This window comes from Nerophis ophidion, linkage group LG21 (genome assembly GCF_033978795.1).
Source record: "Nerophis ophidion isolate RoL-2023_Sa linkage group LG21, RoL_Noph_v1.0, whole genome shotgun sequence".
Taxonomy (NCBI): domain Eukaryota; kingdom Metazoa; phylum Chordata; class Actinopteri; order Syngnathiformes; family Syngnathidae; genus Nerophis; species Nerophis ophidion.
In genome coordinates, this window is record NC_084631.1 from 15606543 (window position 1) to 15624956 (window position 18414).

General features: G+C 42.3%; 2 non-coding genes across 2 annotated transcripts; one reads left to right on the forward strand and one right to left on the reverse strand.

Moving 5' to 3' along the window:
- Positions 1-6356: 6356 nt before the first annotated feature.
- trnap-ugg (transfer RNA proline (anticodon UGG)) lies at positions 6357-6428 on the reverse strand. The gene has a single exon. It is a non-coding gene; the product is annotated as a tRNA-Pro (tRNA).
- Positions 6429-17616: 11188 nt separating this feature from the next.
- trnap-cgg (transfer RNA proline (anticodon CGG)) lies at positions 17617-17688 on the forward strand. Its single transcript has one exon. It is a non-coding gene; the product is annotated as a tRNA-Pro (tRNA).
- The last annotated feature ends 726 nt before the right edge of the window (positions 17689-18414 follow it).

Consider the following 18414-nt stretch of genomic DNA (forward strand, 5'->3'; position numbering starts at 1 on the left):
ATGGAAATTAAATAATATAAAAGAACCCAGAGATGTAGGGGTGCTTTATTTTTTGTTTTACTTTTGTAGATGTTAAATTTGCAGATGATTATTGCAATATATATTTCAAAAAGATTCATTGCTCTTCCTTTTTGCTTTTACCAGTAGCAGTTTAGAAGTCTGGAGTAAAAAAGTGCACAAGTAGGTCAAATGCATTAGTTAATTTCAGGTGGTTAATCAAAGATCCATACAACATAGTCTGATATGATTTCATAGTTTAAAGCACTATTTATGTATTTTTTATGATAAATAAGTGCTAAAAATGTTTTTGCTTGCGCGCTTTGCACGCTCACATGAATTATTTGTGCCCCAGGTGTGCCCCAGTACAGTATTAGGTCTAGTGACGCCCCTGAACTCAACTCTCATTAGCACACATTTTGATTCACTACAATTTTCATGCATAAATGAACAAGACCTTTTTCAGGATTTGAACTCCAGACCCGAGGCAAAAATGATACGACTAGAACTGGGGTCAGAAACCTGCTGCTCCCAAGCCGCATGCTGCTCTTTAGTGCTCTTTACTCCCTGGAGCATTTTTAAAAAAGGACTGAAAATGGAATAACATGGGGGTGAAATAATTATTTTGTTTTAGTCTGTTTTTTGTTTGAGGACGAACATGACACAAACCTTCCCAGTTGTTAGAAAACCCACCGTTTAATACACTATATTGCCAAAAGCATTTGGCCACCCATCCAAATGATCAGATTCAGGTGTCCTAATCACTTGGCCTGGCCAGAGGTGTATAAAATGAAGCACTTAGGCATGGAGACAGTTTCTACAAACATTTGTGAAAAAATGGGTCGCTCTCAGTGATTTCCAGCGTGGAACTGTCACAGGATGCCACCTAATCTACAAATCCAGGCGTGAAATTTCCTCGCTCCTGAATATTCCAAACACAACTGTCGTCTTTATTATACGAAAATGACAGAGTTTGGGAACAACAGCAACTCAGCCACAAAATGGTAGGCCACGCAGTCTGACAGAGAGGTGTCAGCGGATGCTGATGCGCAAAGTGCAAAGAGGTCGCTGACTTTCTGCACAGTCAGTTGCTACAGAGCACCAAACTTCATGTGACCTTCCAATTAGTGTTACGGCGCACGCGCAGTCTGCTTATCCCTCCTGCATCTGAGTGTGACAATTCGTCATCTGACTGTTCGCCCAGGCACGCCACCGTTCACTCTGAGCGCAGCACGCCCACGCAGCGAAAAGCCTGCAGTCAATTGCTAATCTGGAAACCTGGTATTGATGAGGGTGAGCTGGATAAAAGACCAGTGGACCCAAGGATCGGCGTGGGAACTTAATAGTTTTCATGCTGTACCTACCCTCCCGTCTCACTTTTCCCCGGATCTCCTTCTGTCCTCTGACTGCCTCCCTCGTTCCTCGACTCCTCGCTCGTCCCTGGACTCCAACGCCTCTCTCTCGCCCCTGATCATCTGCCTGACCCATGGACCGCCTATTTTGTTTGTTTTATGCTCTTTTGTCCAAACTTTGATGTTTTTATACGGCAACTACACAACATATGCAATATTTTTTCCACATAAAACAATTTTAAGTGATAATTTTTAAGAATAAATTCATTATAACATAGATTTTTTTTGTCCTTTTTTTTGAGCAATGGAAAAAAAATGAAAATAAAGACAAAAGGAACAAAAGAGCTGCCTGCATGGCAGCTTTGTGTCAACATTGCCACTTTTTCTCATTAGATTTCACCTCATTCCACTTTTTTTAAATGTTTTTTTAATTTTTGCAATACTATCAATTTTGCCATTTTTGCAGAATGTGTGGCGGGCCGGTAAACGATTAGCTGCGGGCCGCAAATGGCCCCCGGGCCGTACTTTGGACACCCCTGATGTAAAGTAACAACAGTACATTTTAGTGGAGGACCTTAGGGAGATTTTCGTTCACTTTTGTCTAAAAAGGCCAAATTTGGCACAGGGCATACTTAAATGATTTAGCTAGGGCGCCCACGCTGCTGACCTTTGGGGTCGCCACAGCGGCCAATCAAATATGGCCGCTGCTTGTAACATTTGAAACAGATGAGCTACAAATGTAAACTTTGTGTCTATTTCATGTGTTTTGACAATTAGAAATGTGTTGAAATGCTCATTTTTATTTCTGTGTGTGTCTTGACCCCTAATTTGCATATTTCCAAGTGGCGTTTTGCTACTCTGAAGACATTGGACGTAACTTGGGCGTTGTTATGACTAAAACCTGGTGCAACATGCATGATTCCTTTCTAATGTTTATATGAAATATTCACATATCACACAATGATTACCACTGGTTTGGGGATGACTTGATCGAAGCTTTTTAGGACTTAATAAGGAGAGGGCAGCATGATACCCATGCTTTGTAGCCTTTTTAACAGGAGAACTAAGACAGTAGCTTCTGCAGCGTTTGTGGTGTTTGGCCTTATTTAATACAAGTGTTGATGGGATACCTGAACCATCAGTCAATGGATCAATGGCGACATTTATACATAAAGGTATAGCATTTGTAATTTCAATAAAATCTTTGAGATCCTTTTCTAGCAACAAAAGTCCTTCGCCTTTGGGTGTTTGTAAGGGGTCATCAGACTGGAATTGGCAGAGATAACATAAGTCCCAATTGCTCCTGTTGCTGCTGCTGCTGCTACTACAAACCCCGATTCCATATGAGTTGGGAATTGTGTTAGATGTAAATATAAACAGAATACAATGATTTGCAAATCATTTTCAACCCATATTCAGTTAAATATTCTACAAAGACAACATATTTGATGTTCAAACTGATAAACTTTTTTTTTTGTGCAAATAATCATTAACTTTAGAATTTAATGCCATCAGTTTGTGACAAAGAAGTTGGGAAAGGTGGCAATAAATACTGATAACGTTGAGGAATGCTAATCGAACACTTATTAGGACATCCCACAGGTGTGCAGGCTAATTGGGAACAGGTGGGTGCCATGATTGGGAATAAAAACAGCTTCCCAAAAAATGCTCAGTCTTTGACAAGAAAGGATGGGGCGAGGTACACCCCTTTGTCCACAAATGCGTGAGCAAATAGTCAAACAGTTTAAGAACAACGTTTCTCAAAGTGCAATCGCAAGAAATGTAGGGATTTCAACATCTACGATCCATAATATCATCAAAAGGTTCAGAGAATCTGTAGAAATCACTCCACGTAAGCGGCATGGCTGGAAACCAACATTGAAGGACCGTGACCTCCGATCCCTCAGACGGCACTGTATCAAAAACTGACATCAATCTCTAAAAGATATCACTACATGGGCTCAGGAACACTTCAGAAAACCACTGTCACTAAATACAGTTTGTCGCTACATCTGTAAGTGCAAGTTAAAGCTTTACTATGCAAAGCGAAAGCCATTTATCAACAACATCCAGAAACGGCGCCGGCTTCTCTGGGCCGGAGATCATCTAAGATGGACTGATGCAAAGTGGAAAAGTGTTCTGTGGTCTGAGGAGTCCACATTTCTAATTGTTTTTGGAAATATTCTACATCGTGTCATCCGGACCGAAGGGGAAGCAAACCATCCAGACTGTTATTGACGGAAAGTTCAAAAGCGAGCATCTGTGATGGTATGGGGTGCATTAGTGCCCAAGGCATGGGTTACTTACATATCTGTGAAGGCACCATTAAAGCTGAAAGGTACATACAGGTTTTGGAAAAACATATGCTGCCATCTAAGCGCCGTCTTTTTCATGGATGCCCCTGCTTATTTCAGAAAGACAATGCCAAGCCACATTCTGCACGTGTTACGACAGCGTGGCTTCGTTAAAAAAGAGTGCGGGTACTTTCCTGGCCCGCCTGCAGTCCAGACCTGTCTCCCATGGAAAATGTGTGGCGCATTATGAAGCGTAAAATACGACAGCGGAGACCCCGGACTGTTGAACGACTGAAGCTCTACATAAAACTACAATGGGAAAGAATTCCACTTTCAAAGCTTCAACAATTAGTTTCCGTAGTTCCCAAACGTTTATTGAGTGTTAGTAAAAGAAAAGGTGATGTAACACAGTGGTGAACATGCCCTTTCCCAACTACTTTGGCACATGTTGCAACCATTAAATTCTAAGTTAATTATTATTTGAAAAAAAAAAATAAAGTTTATGAGTTTGAACATCAAATATCTTGTCTTTGTCGTGCATTCAACTGAATATGGGTTGAAAAGTATTTGCAAATCATTGTATTCTGTTTATATTTACATCTAACACAATTTCCCAACTCATATGGAAACGGGGTTTTTATGTATAAAAAGATATATATGTATGTGTGTGTATATATATATGTATATATATATATATATATATATATATATATATATATATATATATATATATATATATATATATATATATATATATATATATATATCATGTATATGTATATATAGCATGTATATATATTCTATATATTGAGTGTGTCAGAACGCACACACAAAGTGCATACAAGCAATGACATCATAGAGAGGAGGAATGGCAAAAAATGACAATGTGCTGAAGTACAATATGGGGGTATTTGGGCTTCAAAACTAACAATAAAAGTAACACTTTAAACAAGGAGGTGCCGTGCTGCAATTTGTGCTTTAAAACACGCCTCGCCAAATGTGGCGATTAGTATTACCACCGTTGCTTCAAACTTAGGTAAACGTTTAAACAATAATCATTCAGATCTTCACAAACAGTTATAAAGAGTGACAGGTAATAATGTTGTTACACCTGTCCTGCTGTTCAACTCCGGTGCAGACCGTAGTAGAGGAGCACAGGGCAGACGTTCCTTCCTGGGTGGATGTTTTCATCAGGGGTAACACCCTTCACTTCACCTGGGAATTTGTCTGCTTAGCTCCGCTTTCGGGTCAGAATGACGAGGCCGCCGATTCGTGACAATCTGTTTGCTTGATTATTAGTTTTGCAGGACACAACCGGACCTGTTCATCACTCTTCTGCGCAATGAACACTCTACATTTCTCTCTCTCTTTACTCGCCCACTCACTCACCGATGTCACTCACACAGCCAACACGATGACATTCTCGCAAACACACTTACTGTACGCTACTCTTAGAAGTAAACTAGCTCCTCTGTTGTGCACATGTAGATACCTAACATGTACGTACATAACATGTAGATACATAACATGTAGATACCTAACATGTACGTAAATAACATGTAGATACATAACATGTAGATACATAACATGTACATAAATTGACGCAAACACAGCTGTTTGGCCTGATGCCAAATAGAAGAATTTGGAGTAATTTTTTATCAACTTTTATTAAATTAATGGTAAAAGTGCAACATACTAACCTAGATTTAGATTGTGTTCCCTGTTTAAATCTCAAAATTCATGAGATTTTTTGTTGAAACCTGACTTTTCTGGACTTGTTGGTCTAGTAACTAGACCAACAAGTCCAGAAAAGTCATGTTTCAACAAAGAATTGTGAGATTTTAACAAGGAACACATTCTGAATCTGGGTTAGTGTGTAACATTTTTACCACTAATTTAAAGGTATGGCTATTTTCATGCAAAAAAGAATTAAGGGTTACAAGGGCCGTCCTAAAACAATTAGAGATATTAAATTGAGGTACCACTGTACTTCAGTTTTTACATTGTTTTTGATCCCTTAAGTGTGCGCAGTTTGGAAAATTGATGCAAACGTTAAGATGAAGTCTCACATCACAAATGAAACGACTTTACAACTGTCTGTGTGAATGTGAGTGTGAATGTTGTCTGTCTATCTGTGTTGGCCCTGCGATGAGGTGGCAACTTGTCCAGGGTGTACCCGCCTTCCGCCTGATTGTAGCTGAGATAGGCACCAGCACCCCCCGCTACCCCAAAGGGAATAAGCGGTAGGAAATGGATGGAAGGAGGAGTGTGTGGCGTGAGTATAATAGAGGTTAAAGTTTTAAAAATAAGTAGAAAATCATACATGAAAAGAAATTCAATTGTGGACAAATGAGAAACTCATGCCTGATAAACACAAGGGCTTTTCCGGAAATTGAACCCTTGACCTCTTGCAACTGAAGCAAGAATCATACGAGTAGATCAACAAGCCCCCAAAAAATATGATTCATCAAAAAAATCTGATGAATTGTGAGATTTTAATAAGGAACACAATCTAAAACTAGCTTAGTATATCGCACTTTTACCACTAATTTAAAGGTATGGCTATTTTCATGCAAAAAAGAACTAAGGGTTACAAGCTCTGTCCTAAAACAATTAAAGCTTGTAAAAATGTACTTCATTTTATGGAATTTTATTGATCCCTCGGGTGTGTGCAGTTTGGAAAATTGAGCTAAGAGTTTAATATCACAGTTATGGGCTTGTCTGGGAATTGAACCCAGCACCTCTCACACCCAAAGCGAGAATCATACCACTAGACCAACAAACCGTTAAACTCCACATAAAAATGCATTCTATTTGTGGAGATCATTGGTAACTGCACTTTTAATAACACACATTTTAATTCACTGCAATTTTCATGCATAATTGAACAAGGGCATTTTCAGAAATTGAACCCCAGATCCGATCATACGACTAAATCATCAATTTATGAGTTGTGGTTTTGCAAGAATGTCAATAAATCTGATATTTTGATAGAGGACACAATCTGAAACTGGGCTTCCATTTTGCACTTTTAACCCCAATTGGATTTACTGCCCTTTTTTTTTTTTCATACCAAAATGAACTAAGGCTGATGAGCTCAATTCCAGAACAAAATGTGGTCATAGATTTAAGTACAACTGTATTTGATTTTATAAAATGTCGTGGATCCCTTGGAAAGAGTATAAAATCATCATACGACTAAATTGTTGATTTAGTCGTATGATGGGATCTGGGGTTCAATTCCTGAAAAAGCTCTTGTTCATTTATGCATGAAAATTGTAGTGAATCAAAATGTGTGTTATTAAAAGTGCAGTTACCAATGATCTCCGCGAATAAAATGCATTTTTGTGAATAGTTATAAGGGCTTGTTGGTCTAATGGTATGATTCTTGCTTCGGGTGCGAGAGGTCCGGGGTTCAATTCCCGGAAAAGCCCTTGTGTTTATCAGGCATTAGCTTTTTATTTGTCCACAATTGAATTTATTTTCATGTATGATTTTCGACTTATTTTTAAAACTTTAACATCTATTTTACTCACGCCACACACTCATCCATCCATCCATTTTTTACCGCTAATTCCCTTTGGGGTCGCGTACAGTGGTTCCTCAATTCATGATTTCTAATTGTTTTAGGACGGACCTTGTAACCCTTAATTATTTTCTGCATGAAAATAGCCATACCTTTAAATTAGTGGTAAAAATGTTACACACTAATCCAGTTTCAGAATGTGTTCCTTGTTAAAATCTCACAAATCTTTGTTGAAACATTACTTTGTCGTGCTTGTTGGTCTAGTCGTATGATTCTCGCTTAGGGTGCGAGAGATCCCGGATCCAATTCCTGGACAAACCCTTGTGTACATGAGGCCTGAGTTCTTCATTAGTCCACAATTGAATATCTTTTCATGTATGACTTTCGACTTAATTTTAAACTTTAACTTCTTTTTTTCGCGGCACACACTCAATAGATCAGTAAAAATCTATCAAATCAAATCAAATCCTATGTGATGTTGGATTTAATAGTTTTGTGACTTCATATCAGTTTCCATGGTGTAATGGCTAGTGTGCTATCCTCTGAACTAATAATCCAAGTTCAATTCTTGGTGGAACCTAATTGTGAAACCTACGAATTCCATTTGACTTACTTTTTGCAAGCCCTGGTTTGTAATTCCTTTATTCAATCATGACTTTTTACCTCACACAGACAGTTGTAAAGTCATTTCATTTGTTACGTGAGACTTCATCTTAACATTTACCTCAATTTTCCATACAGCAGACACTCATTGGATCAATGAAGATCTATAGAATATATATGTATTTTTTTATAACAATACATTTTCTTTTTGCCTGAGCCCATAAATGAACCAAAATTAATTTAAGCATGAAAATGGCTTTTAATTTAAATTTAGGTTAAAAGTGTAATACAATTTTAGATTCCAACCATCCATCCATTTTCTGCGGCTTGTCCCTTTTGGGGTTGCGGGGGGTCGCTGCCTCCTATCTCAGCTGCATTCGGGCGGGAGGCGGGATACACCCTGGACAAGTCGCCACCTCGTCGCAGGGCCAAATTTAAGATTGTGTACCCTATTTACATCTCACCTTTCATGAGATTTGTGGAACAATACTGTTTCAGGGTGTGTGCCATGGACGAGCCCTTGTGTATACAATATCTGTTTTCAGTCATTATTTTCCCACCTGTACACATGCGCTTGTTGGTGTAATTGTATGATTCTCACTAAGATTACAAGAGGTTTTGAGTTCAATTTCCAGGATACCCTGAAGAGTAACTTTAAACTCTTAGCTCAGTTTTCTAAACTGCACACAATCAAGGGATCGACAACATTTTGATAAAATCAAATACAGTTGTACTTAAATCTACGACCACATTTTGTCATAGGAATGAGTTCATAAGCCTTAGTTCATTTTGGTAGGAAAAAAAAATTCAGTAAATCCAATGTGGGTTAAAAGTGTATTATGGAAGCCCAGTTTCAAATTGTGTCCCCTACCAAAATATCACATTTATTGACATTCTTGCAAAATCACAACTCATAATTTGTTGATCTAGTCCAGGGGTCGGCAACCTGCGGAGCCGCATGTGGCTCAGCTGCATACTTGCCGACACCCCCGATTATCCCGAGAGATTTACGGAGTTGAATGCTTCTCTCAGCAATCACCCGGGGCCAATATTCTCGCGCCCGCTTTTACACACTGCTATCTGCGTGCCAGCTGGTCACATGTAGAACACAGCCTCTGGTGTCAAACGAAAGTGACTGCAAGACATACTTGGTCAACAGCTATACAGGTTACACTGAGAGTTGTGATATAAACAACTTTAACACTCTTACTAATATGTGCCACACTGTGAAACCACACCAAACAAGAATGACAAACACATTTCTGGAGAACATCCTCACTGTAACACAACATAAACACAACAGAACAAATACCCAGAATCCCATGCATCCCTAACTCGTCCGGGCTACATTATACAACCCCGCTTGCACCAAACCCCGCCCACCTCAACCGACGCACGGAAAGGGGGGATGTGAATTCTCCCTGCCCACTGGGTGTGAGTTTTCCTTGCCCTTTTGTGGGTTCTTCCGAGGATGTCGTAGTCGTAATGGTCTGTTCAGTCCTTTGAAACATTTGTGATTTAGGGCTTATATAAATAAACATTGATTGATTGATTGATTGATTATATCACAACTCTCAGTGTAACCTGTATGCCTGTTGAACAAGTATGCGTTGCAGTCGTCTGAGTGTGTTCAAGGAAGCCACATGTGACTCGTGGCTGGGCTGTGCTAGATATTTGTACATGTTGTAGAGAGTGGTAAAGGCAGCGCCTTCATGGAACGCCCGTATTAATGTTGAAGGGCGACATTTAGCAGACATTCGCGTAAATAGTTGCTCTGGATTCCGGGAGTGTCCCGGAAGGTCGGCAAGTGTGATGCTGTCAAACGGCATTAATTTAAATCTCGCGGGCCGCACTAACATAACATTTTCATATTAAGGTTAATACACAGCAGGAAGCAAAAAAAACAACTCCGTATGCAGTGTTATTTCATTTTAAATTTCAAAAGAGTTTTGTGGCTCCCATTGTTTTCTTTATTTTGTGAAACGGGTCGAAATAGCTCTTTGGATGATAAAGGTTGCTGAACCCTGGTCTAGCCGTATGATTCTCGCTTAGGGTGTGAGAGGTCCCGGGTTTAATTCCCTGACAATCCCTTGTGTTCATGAGGCATGAGTTTTTAATTTGTCCACAGTTGAATTTCTTTATGACTTTTGACTTAATTTTAAACTTTAACCTCTACTCACGGCACACACTCAATGGATCAGTAAAGATCTATAAAATAAAATGAAATTGAAAAATGTATCACTACAAGTTTATTTTTGCCTGAGCCCATAAATGATCCAAAGTTAACTTAAACAGGAAAATGGCTTTTAATTTAAATTTAGGTTAAAAGTGTAATACAATTTTAAATTGCGTACCCTATTTACATCTCACCTTTCATGAGATTTGTGGAACAATACTGTTTCAGGGTGTGTGCCATGGACGAGCACTAAACAAGTTTCAGAATGTGTTCCTTGTGAAAATCTCAAAATTCTCTGTGGAAACAGGAGTTTTCAGTGCTTGTTGGTCTAGTCGTGTGATACTCGCATCGGGTGCGAGAGGTCTTGGGTTCAATTCCTGGACAAGCCCTTAACAATGATTTTAAACTCATAGCTAAGTGAGTTCATAAACCTTAGTTCATTTTGGTATGAAAAAAAAAATGCAGTAAATTCAATTTGGGTTAAAAGTGCAATATGGAAGCCCAGTTTCAGATTGTGCCCCCTATCAAAATATCACATTTATTGACATTCTTGCAAAATCACAACTCATAAATTGTTGATCTAGTCGTATGATCGGATCTGGGGTTCAGATCCTGAAAACGCTCTTGTTCATTTATGCATGAAAATTGTAGTGAATCAAAATGTGTGTTAATAAAAGTGCAGTTACAAATGATCTCCCCCAATAAAATGCAATTTTTTGGTGGAAAAATAAGGGCTTTTTGGTCTAGTAGTATGATTCTTGCTTTGGGTGTGAAAGGTCCTGGGTTCAATTCTCAGACAAGACCCTGACGGTGATTTTAAACTCTTAGCTCACTTTTCCAAACTGCACACACTCAAGGGATCAAAGAAAATCCATAAAATCAAGTACAGGGGTACCTCAATTTACAAGCTGTAATTGTTTTAGGACAGAGCTTGTAACCCTTAGTTCTTTTTTGCATGAAAATAGCCATACCTTTAAATTAGTGGTAAAAGTGCAATATACTAACCCAGTTTCAGAATGATTTTGCTGTTATAATCTCATAATTCATAAGATTTTCTGTTGAACAATATTATTCGGGGCTAGTTGGTCTAGTCGTACGATCCTCGCATAGGGTGTGAGAAGACCTGAGTTTAATTTCCGGACAAGCCCTTGTGTTTATCAGGAGTTTTTCATTAGTCCACAGTCAAATTCCCAATCATGCAGGACTTTTGACTCAATAGATCAATAAAAATCCCTAAAATAAAATACACTGTTACCTCAATTTACGAGCTCTAATTATTTTAGGACAGAGATTTTAACCCTTAGTTCTTTTTTTTTGCATGAATATAGCCATACCTTTAAATTAGTGGTACAAGTGTAATATACTAATCCAGTTTCAGAATGTGTTCCCTGAGAGATGTTTTGTTGAAACACAAATAAAGTGGTATTAAGTCTACGACCACGGTTTTTTTCTAGGACTGGGCTCAAAAGCAAAAAAAAAAAAAAAATCGAAGTAAATTAAATTTGTGGTAAAAGTGCAATATGGAAGCCCAGTTTCAGATTGTGTCATCTATCAAAATATCACATTTATTGAGATTCTTGCAAAATCACGACTCAAAGCTTTTTGGTCGAATCGTATAATTTTTGTTTTGGGTCTGGGGTTCAAATCCTGAAAAAGCTCTTGTTCATTTATGCATGAACATTGTAGTGAATCAAAATGTGTGCTAATAAAAGTGCAGTTACAGATTGTCTCCCCAAATGAAATGGCGACTTTTTTTGAAAATTTGGTCTAGAAGTATGATTCTCACTCTGGGTGTGAGAGGTCCATGTTTCAATTCCAGGACAAGCCATGAATGGTCATTTCAAACTCTGAGCTCACTTTTCCAAACTGCACACACTCAAGGGATCAATGAAAATGTATAAAATGAAGTAGAGTGGTACCTCAATTTACGAGCTGTAATTGTTTTAGGACAGAGCTTGTAACCCTTAGTTTATTTTTTCATGAAAATAGTCATACCTTTAAATTAGTGGTATAAGTGCAATATATTAACCCAGTTTTAGATTGTAGTCCCTGTTAAAATCTCATAATTCATGAGATTTTTTGTTGGAAAATGATTTTGCATGGCTTGTTGGTCTAGTCGTATGATTCTCGCCTATGGTGCGAGAAGTGAATTCCTGGGTTCAATTCCCGGATAATCCCCAAACAGTGATTTTAAACTCTTTGCTCAATTTTCCAAACAGCACACACTCAAGGGATCAATGAAAATGTATAAAATCTAAAACAGTGGTTCTTACATCTACGACCTCATTTTGTTTCAGGACTGAGCTCAAAAGCCTTAGGGCTTACAAAAAAAATGCAGTAAATCCGATTTGTGTTAAAAGTGCAATATGGAGGCCCAGATTTAGATGGTGTCCCCAATTAAATAATCACATTTATTGAAATTCTTGCAAAATCACAACTCAAAGCTTGTTGGTCTAGTCCAGGAGTCGGCAACCCAAAACAGTGAAAGAGCCATATTGGACTAAAAATATCCATCCATCCATCATCTTCCGCTTATCCGAGGTCGGGTCGCGGGGGCAACAGCCTAAGCAGGGAAACCCAGACTTCCCTCTCCCCAGCCACTTCGTCTAGCTCTTCCCGGGGGATCCCGAGGCGTTCCCAGGCCAGCCGGGAGACATAGTCTTCCCAACGTGTCCTGGGTCTTCCCCGTGGCCTCCTACCGGTTGGACGTGCCCTAAACACCTCCCTAGGGAGGCGTTCGGGTGGCATCCTGACCAGATGCCCGAACCACCTCATCTGGCTCCTCTCGATGTGAAGGAGCAGCGGCTTTACTTTGAGTTCCTCCCGGATGGCAGAGCTTCTCACCCTATCTCTAAGGGAGAGCCCCGCCACACGGCGGAGGAAACTCATTTCGGCCGCTTGTACCCGTGATCTTATCCTTTTGGTCATGACCCAAAGCTCATGACCATAGGTGAGGATGGGAACATAGATCGACCGGTAAATTGAGAGCTTTGCCTTCCGGCTCAGCTCCTTCTTCACCACAACGGATCGGTACAACGTCCGTATTACTGAAGACGCCGCACCGATCCGCCTGTCGATCTCACGATCCACTCTTCCCTCACTCGTGAACAAGACTCCTAGGTACTTGAACTCCTCCACTTGGGGCAGGGTCTCCTCCCCAACCCGGAGATGGCACTCCACCCTTTTCCGGGCGAGAACCATGGACTCGGATTTGGAGGTGCTGATTCTCATTCCGGTCGCTTCACACTCGGCTGCGAACCGATCCAGCGAGAGCTGAAGATCCCGGTCAGATGAAGCCATCAGGACCACATCATCTGCAAAAAGCAGAGACCTAATCCTGCGGTTACCAAACCGGAACCCCTCAACGCCTTGACTGCGCCTAGAAATTCTGTCCATAAAAGTTATGAACAGAATCGGTGACAAAGGACAGCCTTGGCGGAGTCCAACCCTCACTGGAAATGTGTTTGACTTACTGCCGGCAATGCGAACCAGGCTCTGGCACTGATCGTACAGGGAACGGACCGCCATAATAAGACAGTCCGATACCCCATACTCTCTGAGCACTCCCCACAGGACTTCCCGAGGGACACGGTCGAATGCCTTCTCCAAGTCCACAAAGCACATGTAGACTGGTTGGGCAAACTCCCATGCACCCTCAAGAACCCTGCCGAGAGTATAGAGCTGGTCCACAGTTCCACGACCAGGACGAAAACCACACTGTTCCTCCTGAATCCGAGGTTCGACTATCCGACGTAGCCTCCTCTCCAGTACACCTGAATAAACCTTACCGGGAAGGCTGAAGAGTGTGATCCCACGATAGTTGGAACACACCCTCCGGTCCCCCTTCTTAAAGAGAGGAACCACCACCCCGGTCTGCCAATCCAGAGGTACCGCCCCCGATGTCCACGCGATGCTGCAAAGTCTTGTCAACCAAGACAGCCCCACAGCATCCAGAGCCTTAAGGAACTCCGGGCGGATCTCGTCCACCCCTGGGGCCTTGCCACCGAGGAGCTTTTTAACTACCTCAGCGACCTCAGCCCCAGAAATAGGAGAGTCCACCACAGATTCCCCAGGCACTGCTTCCTCATAGGAAGACGTGTTGGTGGGATTGAGGAGGTCTTCGAAGTATTCCTTCCACCTATCCACAACATCCGCGGTCGGGGTCAGCTGAACACCATCCGCACCATACACGGTGTTGATAGTGCACTGCTTCCCCTTCCTGAGGCGGCGGGCGGTGGTCCAGAATCGCTTCGAAGCCGTCCGTATGTCGTTTTCCATGGCTTCCCCGAACTCTTCCCATGTCCGAGTTTTTGCCTCCGCGACCGCTGAAGCAGCACACCGCTTGGCCTGTCGGTACCTGTCCACTGCCTCCAGAGTCCTATGAGCCAAAAGGACCCGATAGGACTCCTTCTTCAGCTTGACGGCATCCCTCAACGCTGGTGTCCACCAAGGGGTTTTAGGATTTCCGCCCCGACAGGCACCAACTACCTTGCGGCCACAGCTCCGATCTGCCGCCTCGACAATAGAGGTGCGGAACATGGCCCACTCGGACTCAATGTCCAGCACCTCCCTCGTGACATGTTCAAAGTTCTTCCGGAGGTGGGAATTGAAACTTTGTCTGACAGGAGACTCTGCCAGACGTTCCCAGCAGACCCTCACAATGCGTTTGGGCCTCCCAGGTCTGTCCGGCATCCTCCCCCTCCATCACAGCCAACTCACCACCAGGTGGTGATCGGTAGAAAGCTCCGCCCCTCTCTTCACCCGAGTGTCCAGAACATGAGGCCGCAAATCCGATGACACAACTACAAAGTCGATCATGGAACTGCGGCCTAGGGTGTCCTGGTGCCAAGTGCACATATGGACACCCTTATGTTTGAACATGGTGTTTGTTATCGACAAACTGTGACGAGCACAAAAGTCCAATAACAAAACACCACTCGGGTTCAGATCCGGGCGGCCATTCTTCCCAATCACTTCTCTCCAGGTTTCACTGTCGTTGCCAACGTGAGCGTTGAAGTCTCCCAGTAGGACAAGGGAATCACCCGGGGGAGCACTTTCCAGTACTCCCTCGAGTGTTCCCAAAAAGGGTGGGTACTCTGAACTGCTGTTTGGTGCATAAGCACAAACAACAGTCAGGACCCGTCCCCCCACCCGAAGGCGGAGGGAGGCTACCCTTTCGTCCACCGGGTTGAACTCCAACGTACAGGCTTTGAGCCGGGGGGAAACAAGAATTGCCACCCCAGCCCGTCGCCTCTCACTGCCGGCAACGCCAGAGTGGAAGAGGGTCCAATCCCTCTCGAGAGAAGTGGTTCCAGAGCCCTTGCTGTGCGTCGAAGTGAGACCAAAAATACAAAAAACTAATCTACCTGGAGCCACACAAAATGAAAAGCCATAAATAAGTCTTATAATGAAGGTAACACGTGTTGTAAGTATCTTTATTAGCTAGAATAACCTACTATCAAAATGACTTTAAATGTCTTATATAAGTGTTATAATGAAGACAATGCATTACATAAGTGTCTGTATTAGTTTTAATAGGCTCCTATCAAAAAGAGTTTAAAAGTCTTATATAAAGTTAAAGTCGTTGCCAATCACTTGAAAGGAGTATGACTGTCCTCCTGTTGGTGGGATTGCCTTCAGGAGAACGCCTGTGTGTGGAATCTTTTAAAGTGGGAAGACTGGTGCACAGACAGCCACCACACTGTCCTTGGCAAATAGAAGGCCAGGGTTTCAATGGCATAGGGACCAAGACAATTGGGGGCCCATCTTTGCTGCAGCCTTCTGCCGCCTTTGTGACCGTTGTGGAGCTTCTAAGCAACCATCATCCGCCCACTCCGCCTTCGAGGTCTTTTTCGACGAGGGAGACGCGCAAACTTCAACGTCACTTTTTGGCTGTGGGGAGCTTCTTCTTGACATTGTGGTTCACCGGGATGTCAAAAGTGAGCTGCACCTCGTCCATGTTGGTGATGTGGCTCCAATCTGTTCCCACAAGGTTGGGACTCGGGAGCATGGAATTGTCCAAAATATTTTGGTATCCTAGAGTATTCTAAGTTCCTTTCACAAGCCCAACTCCTGAAAAACAACCCCATACCATAATTTCTCCTCCACCAAATTTCACACCGTTCTCCAGGCAACCTCCAAACCCAGACTCGTCCATCAGATTGCCAGATGGAAACGCGTGATTCATAACTCCGGAAAACGCATTTCCACTGCTCTAGAGTCCGGTGGCGACGTGCGTTACACCACTGCATCCAACGGTTTGCATTAGACTTGGATGTATGGCTTGGATGCGGCTGCTCGGCAAAGGAATACCATTCCATAAAGCTCTCTGCGTACTGTATGTAGGCTAATTGTTATGTTTTGACTAGGGAAGATGACAGCAGACTGACACCAGAGGACAGTAAAGTACAATTTATTATATATAAAGTCAATGTATATATAACAATACCAAAAAACACCACTAAATAAACTAAGGAAATCGAGTCTGTTAAACGTAAGTGCGAATGTGTGTTATTATGTGTGTAGATTAACTGAAGTGTTGACGAGAGCGAAGGAACGAGGCAGTCCATGGCAGATGATCAGGGGCGAGAGAGAGGCGTTGGAGTCCAGGGGCGAGCGAGGAGTCGAGGAACGAGGGAGGCAGTCAGAAGACAGAAGGAGATCCGGGGAAAAGTGAGACGGGAGGGTAAGTACACCATGAAAACTATTAAGATACCGCGCCGATCCTTGGGTCCACTGGTCTTTTATCCAGCTCACCCTCATCAATACCAGGTGTGCAGATTAGCAATTGAGTGCAGGCTTGTCGCTGCGTGGGCATGCTGAGCTCAGCGTGAGCGTGTCCGGGCGAGCAGTCAGATGACGAATTGTGACACTCAAATGCAGGAGGGTTAAGCAGACTGCGCATGCGCCATAACACTAATTAGAAGGTCACATGAAGTTTGGTGCTTTGTAGCAACTGACTGTGCAGAAAGTTGGCGACCTCTTTGCACTATGTGCTTCAGCATCCGCTGTCGGATTACGTAGCCTACCATTTTGTGGCTGAGTTGCTGTTGTTTCCGAACTCTGTAATTTTCTTATAAAAAAGCCGATAGTTGTCTTTGGAATATTTAGGAGCAAGGAAATTTCACGACTGGATTTGTAGCTTAGGTGGCATCCTGTGACAGTTCCACGCTGGAAATCACTGGAAATCATTTCTTTCACAAATGTATGTAGAAACTGTCTCCATGCCTAAGTGCTTCATTTTACACACCTGTAGCCGGTCCAAGTGATTAGGACACCTCATTCTGATCATTTGGATGGGTGGCAAAATGCTTTTGGCAATATAGTGTATTAAACAGTGGGTTTTCTAACAACTGGGAAGGTTTGTGTCATGTTTGTCCTCAAACAAAAAACATACTAAAACAAAATAGTGATTTCCCCCTCCCATCCTATTCCCTTTTCAGTCCTTTTTTAAAAAATGCTCCAGGGAGTAAAGAGCACTAAAGAGCAGCATGCGGTTCGAGAGCCGCGGTTTGCTGACCCCCGTTCTAGTCGTATGATTTTTGCCTCGGGTCTGGGGTTCAAATCCTGAAAAAGTGAATCAAAATGTGAGCTAATGAAAGTGGAGTTACAGTGTCTCCGCAAATAAAATATAAACTTTTTGGAAAGTTGGTAAGTCATGTTGTATAGGGCTTGTTGGTCTAGTGGTATGATTCCCGCTTCGGGTAGGGGAGGTCCTGGGTTCAATTCCCAGACAAGCCCCTAACAGTGATTTTAAGCCGCCTAGATCAAACTGCGCACACTCAAGGGATTATTAAACATTTATAAAATAAAATACAGTGTTACCTCAGTTTACGAGCTCTAAATGTTTTAGGACAGAGCTTGTAACCTTTAGTTCTTTTTTGCATGAAAATAGCCATACCTTTAAACTAGTGGTAAAAGTGCAATATACTAACCTAGATTATGTTCCCTTTTAACATCTCACAATTCATGAGATTTTTTTTTGGAATGCGATTTTTCGGGGCTTGTTGGTCTATCCAGACTTCCCTCTCCAGAGCAACATTAGCAACTTCCTCCTGGGAGAACCCGAAGAGTTCCCAGGCCAAAGATGAGATGTAATCCCCCCGTCTGGTCCTTGGCAACGAGTACCTCCCTAGGAGACCCTCGTGAGGCATCCGCACAAGATGGCCGAACCACCTAAACCGGCTCCTTTCCAGGCGAAGGAGCAGCGACTCGACTCCGAGTCTCTCTCGGGTGACTGAACTTCTCACCCTATCTCTAAGGGAGATGCCAGCCACCCTTCTGAGGAACGTCATTTCAGCCGCTTGTATCCGCGATCTTATTCTTTCGGTCATGACCCACACTTCATGACCATAGGTGTGTAGATACTGTAGCTCGGTAGACCAAGAGCTTTGCCTTCTGGCTCAGCGTTCGTTTCATCAGCTGTTCCGATTGTCCGGTGGATTTCCAACTCCATCCTTCCCTCGC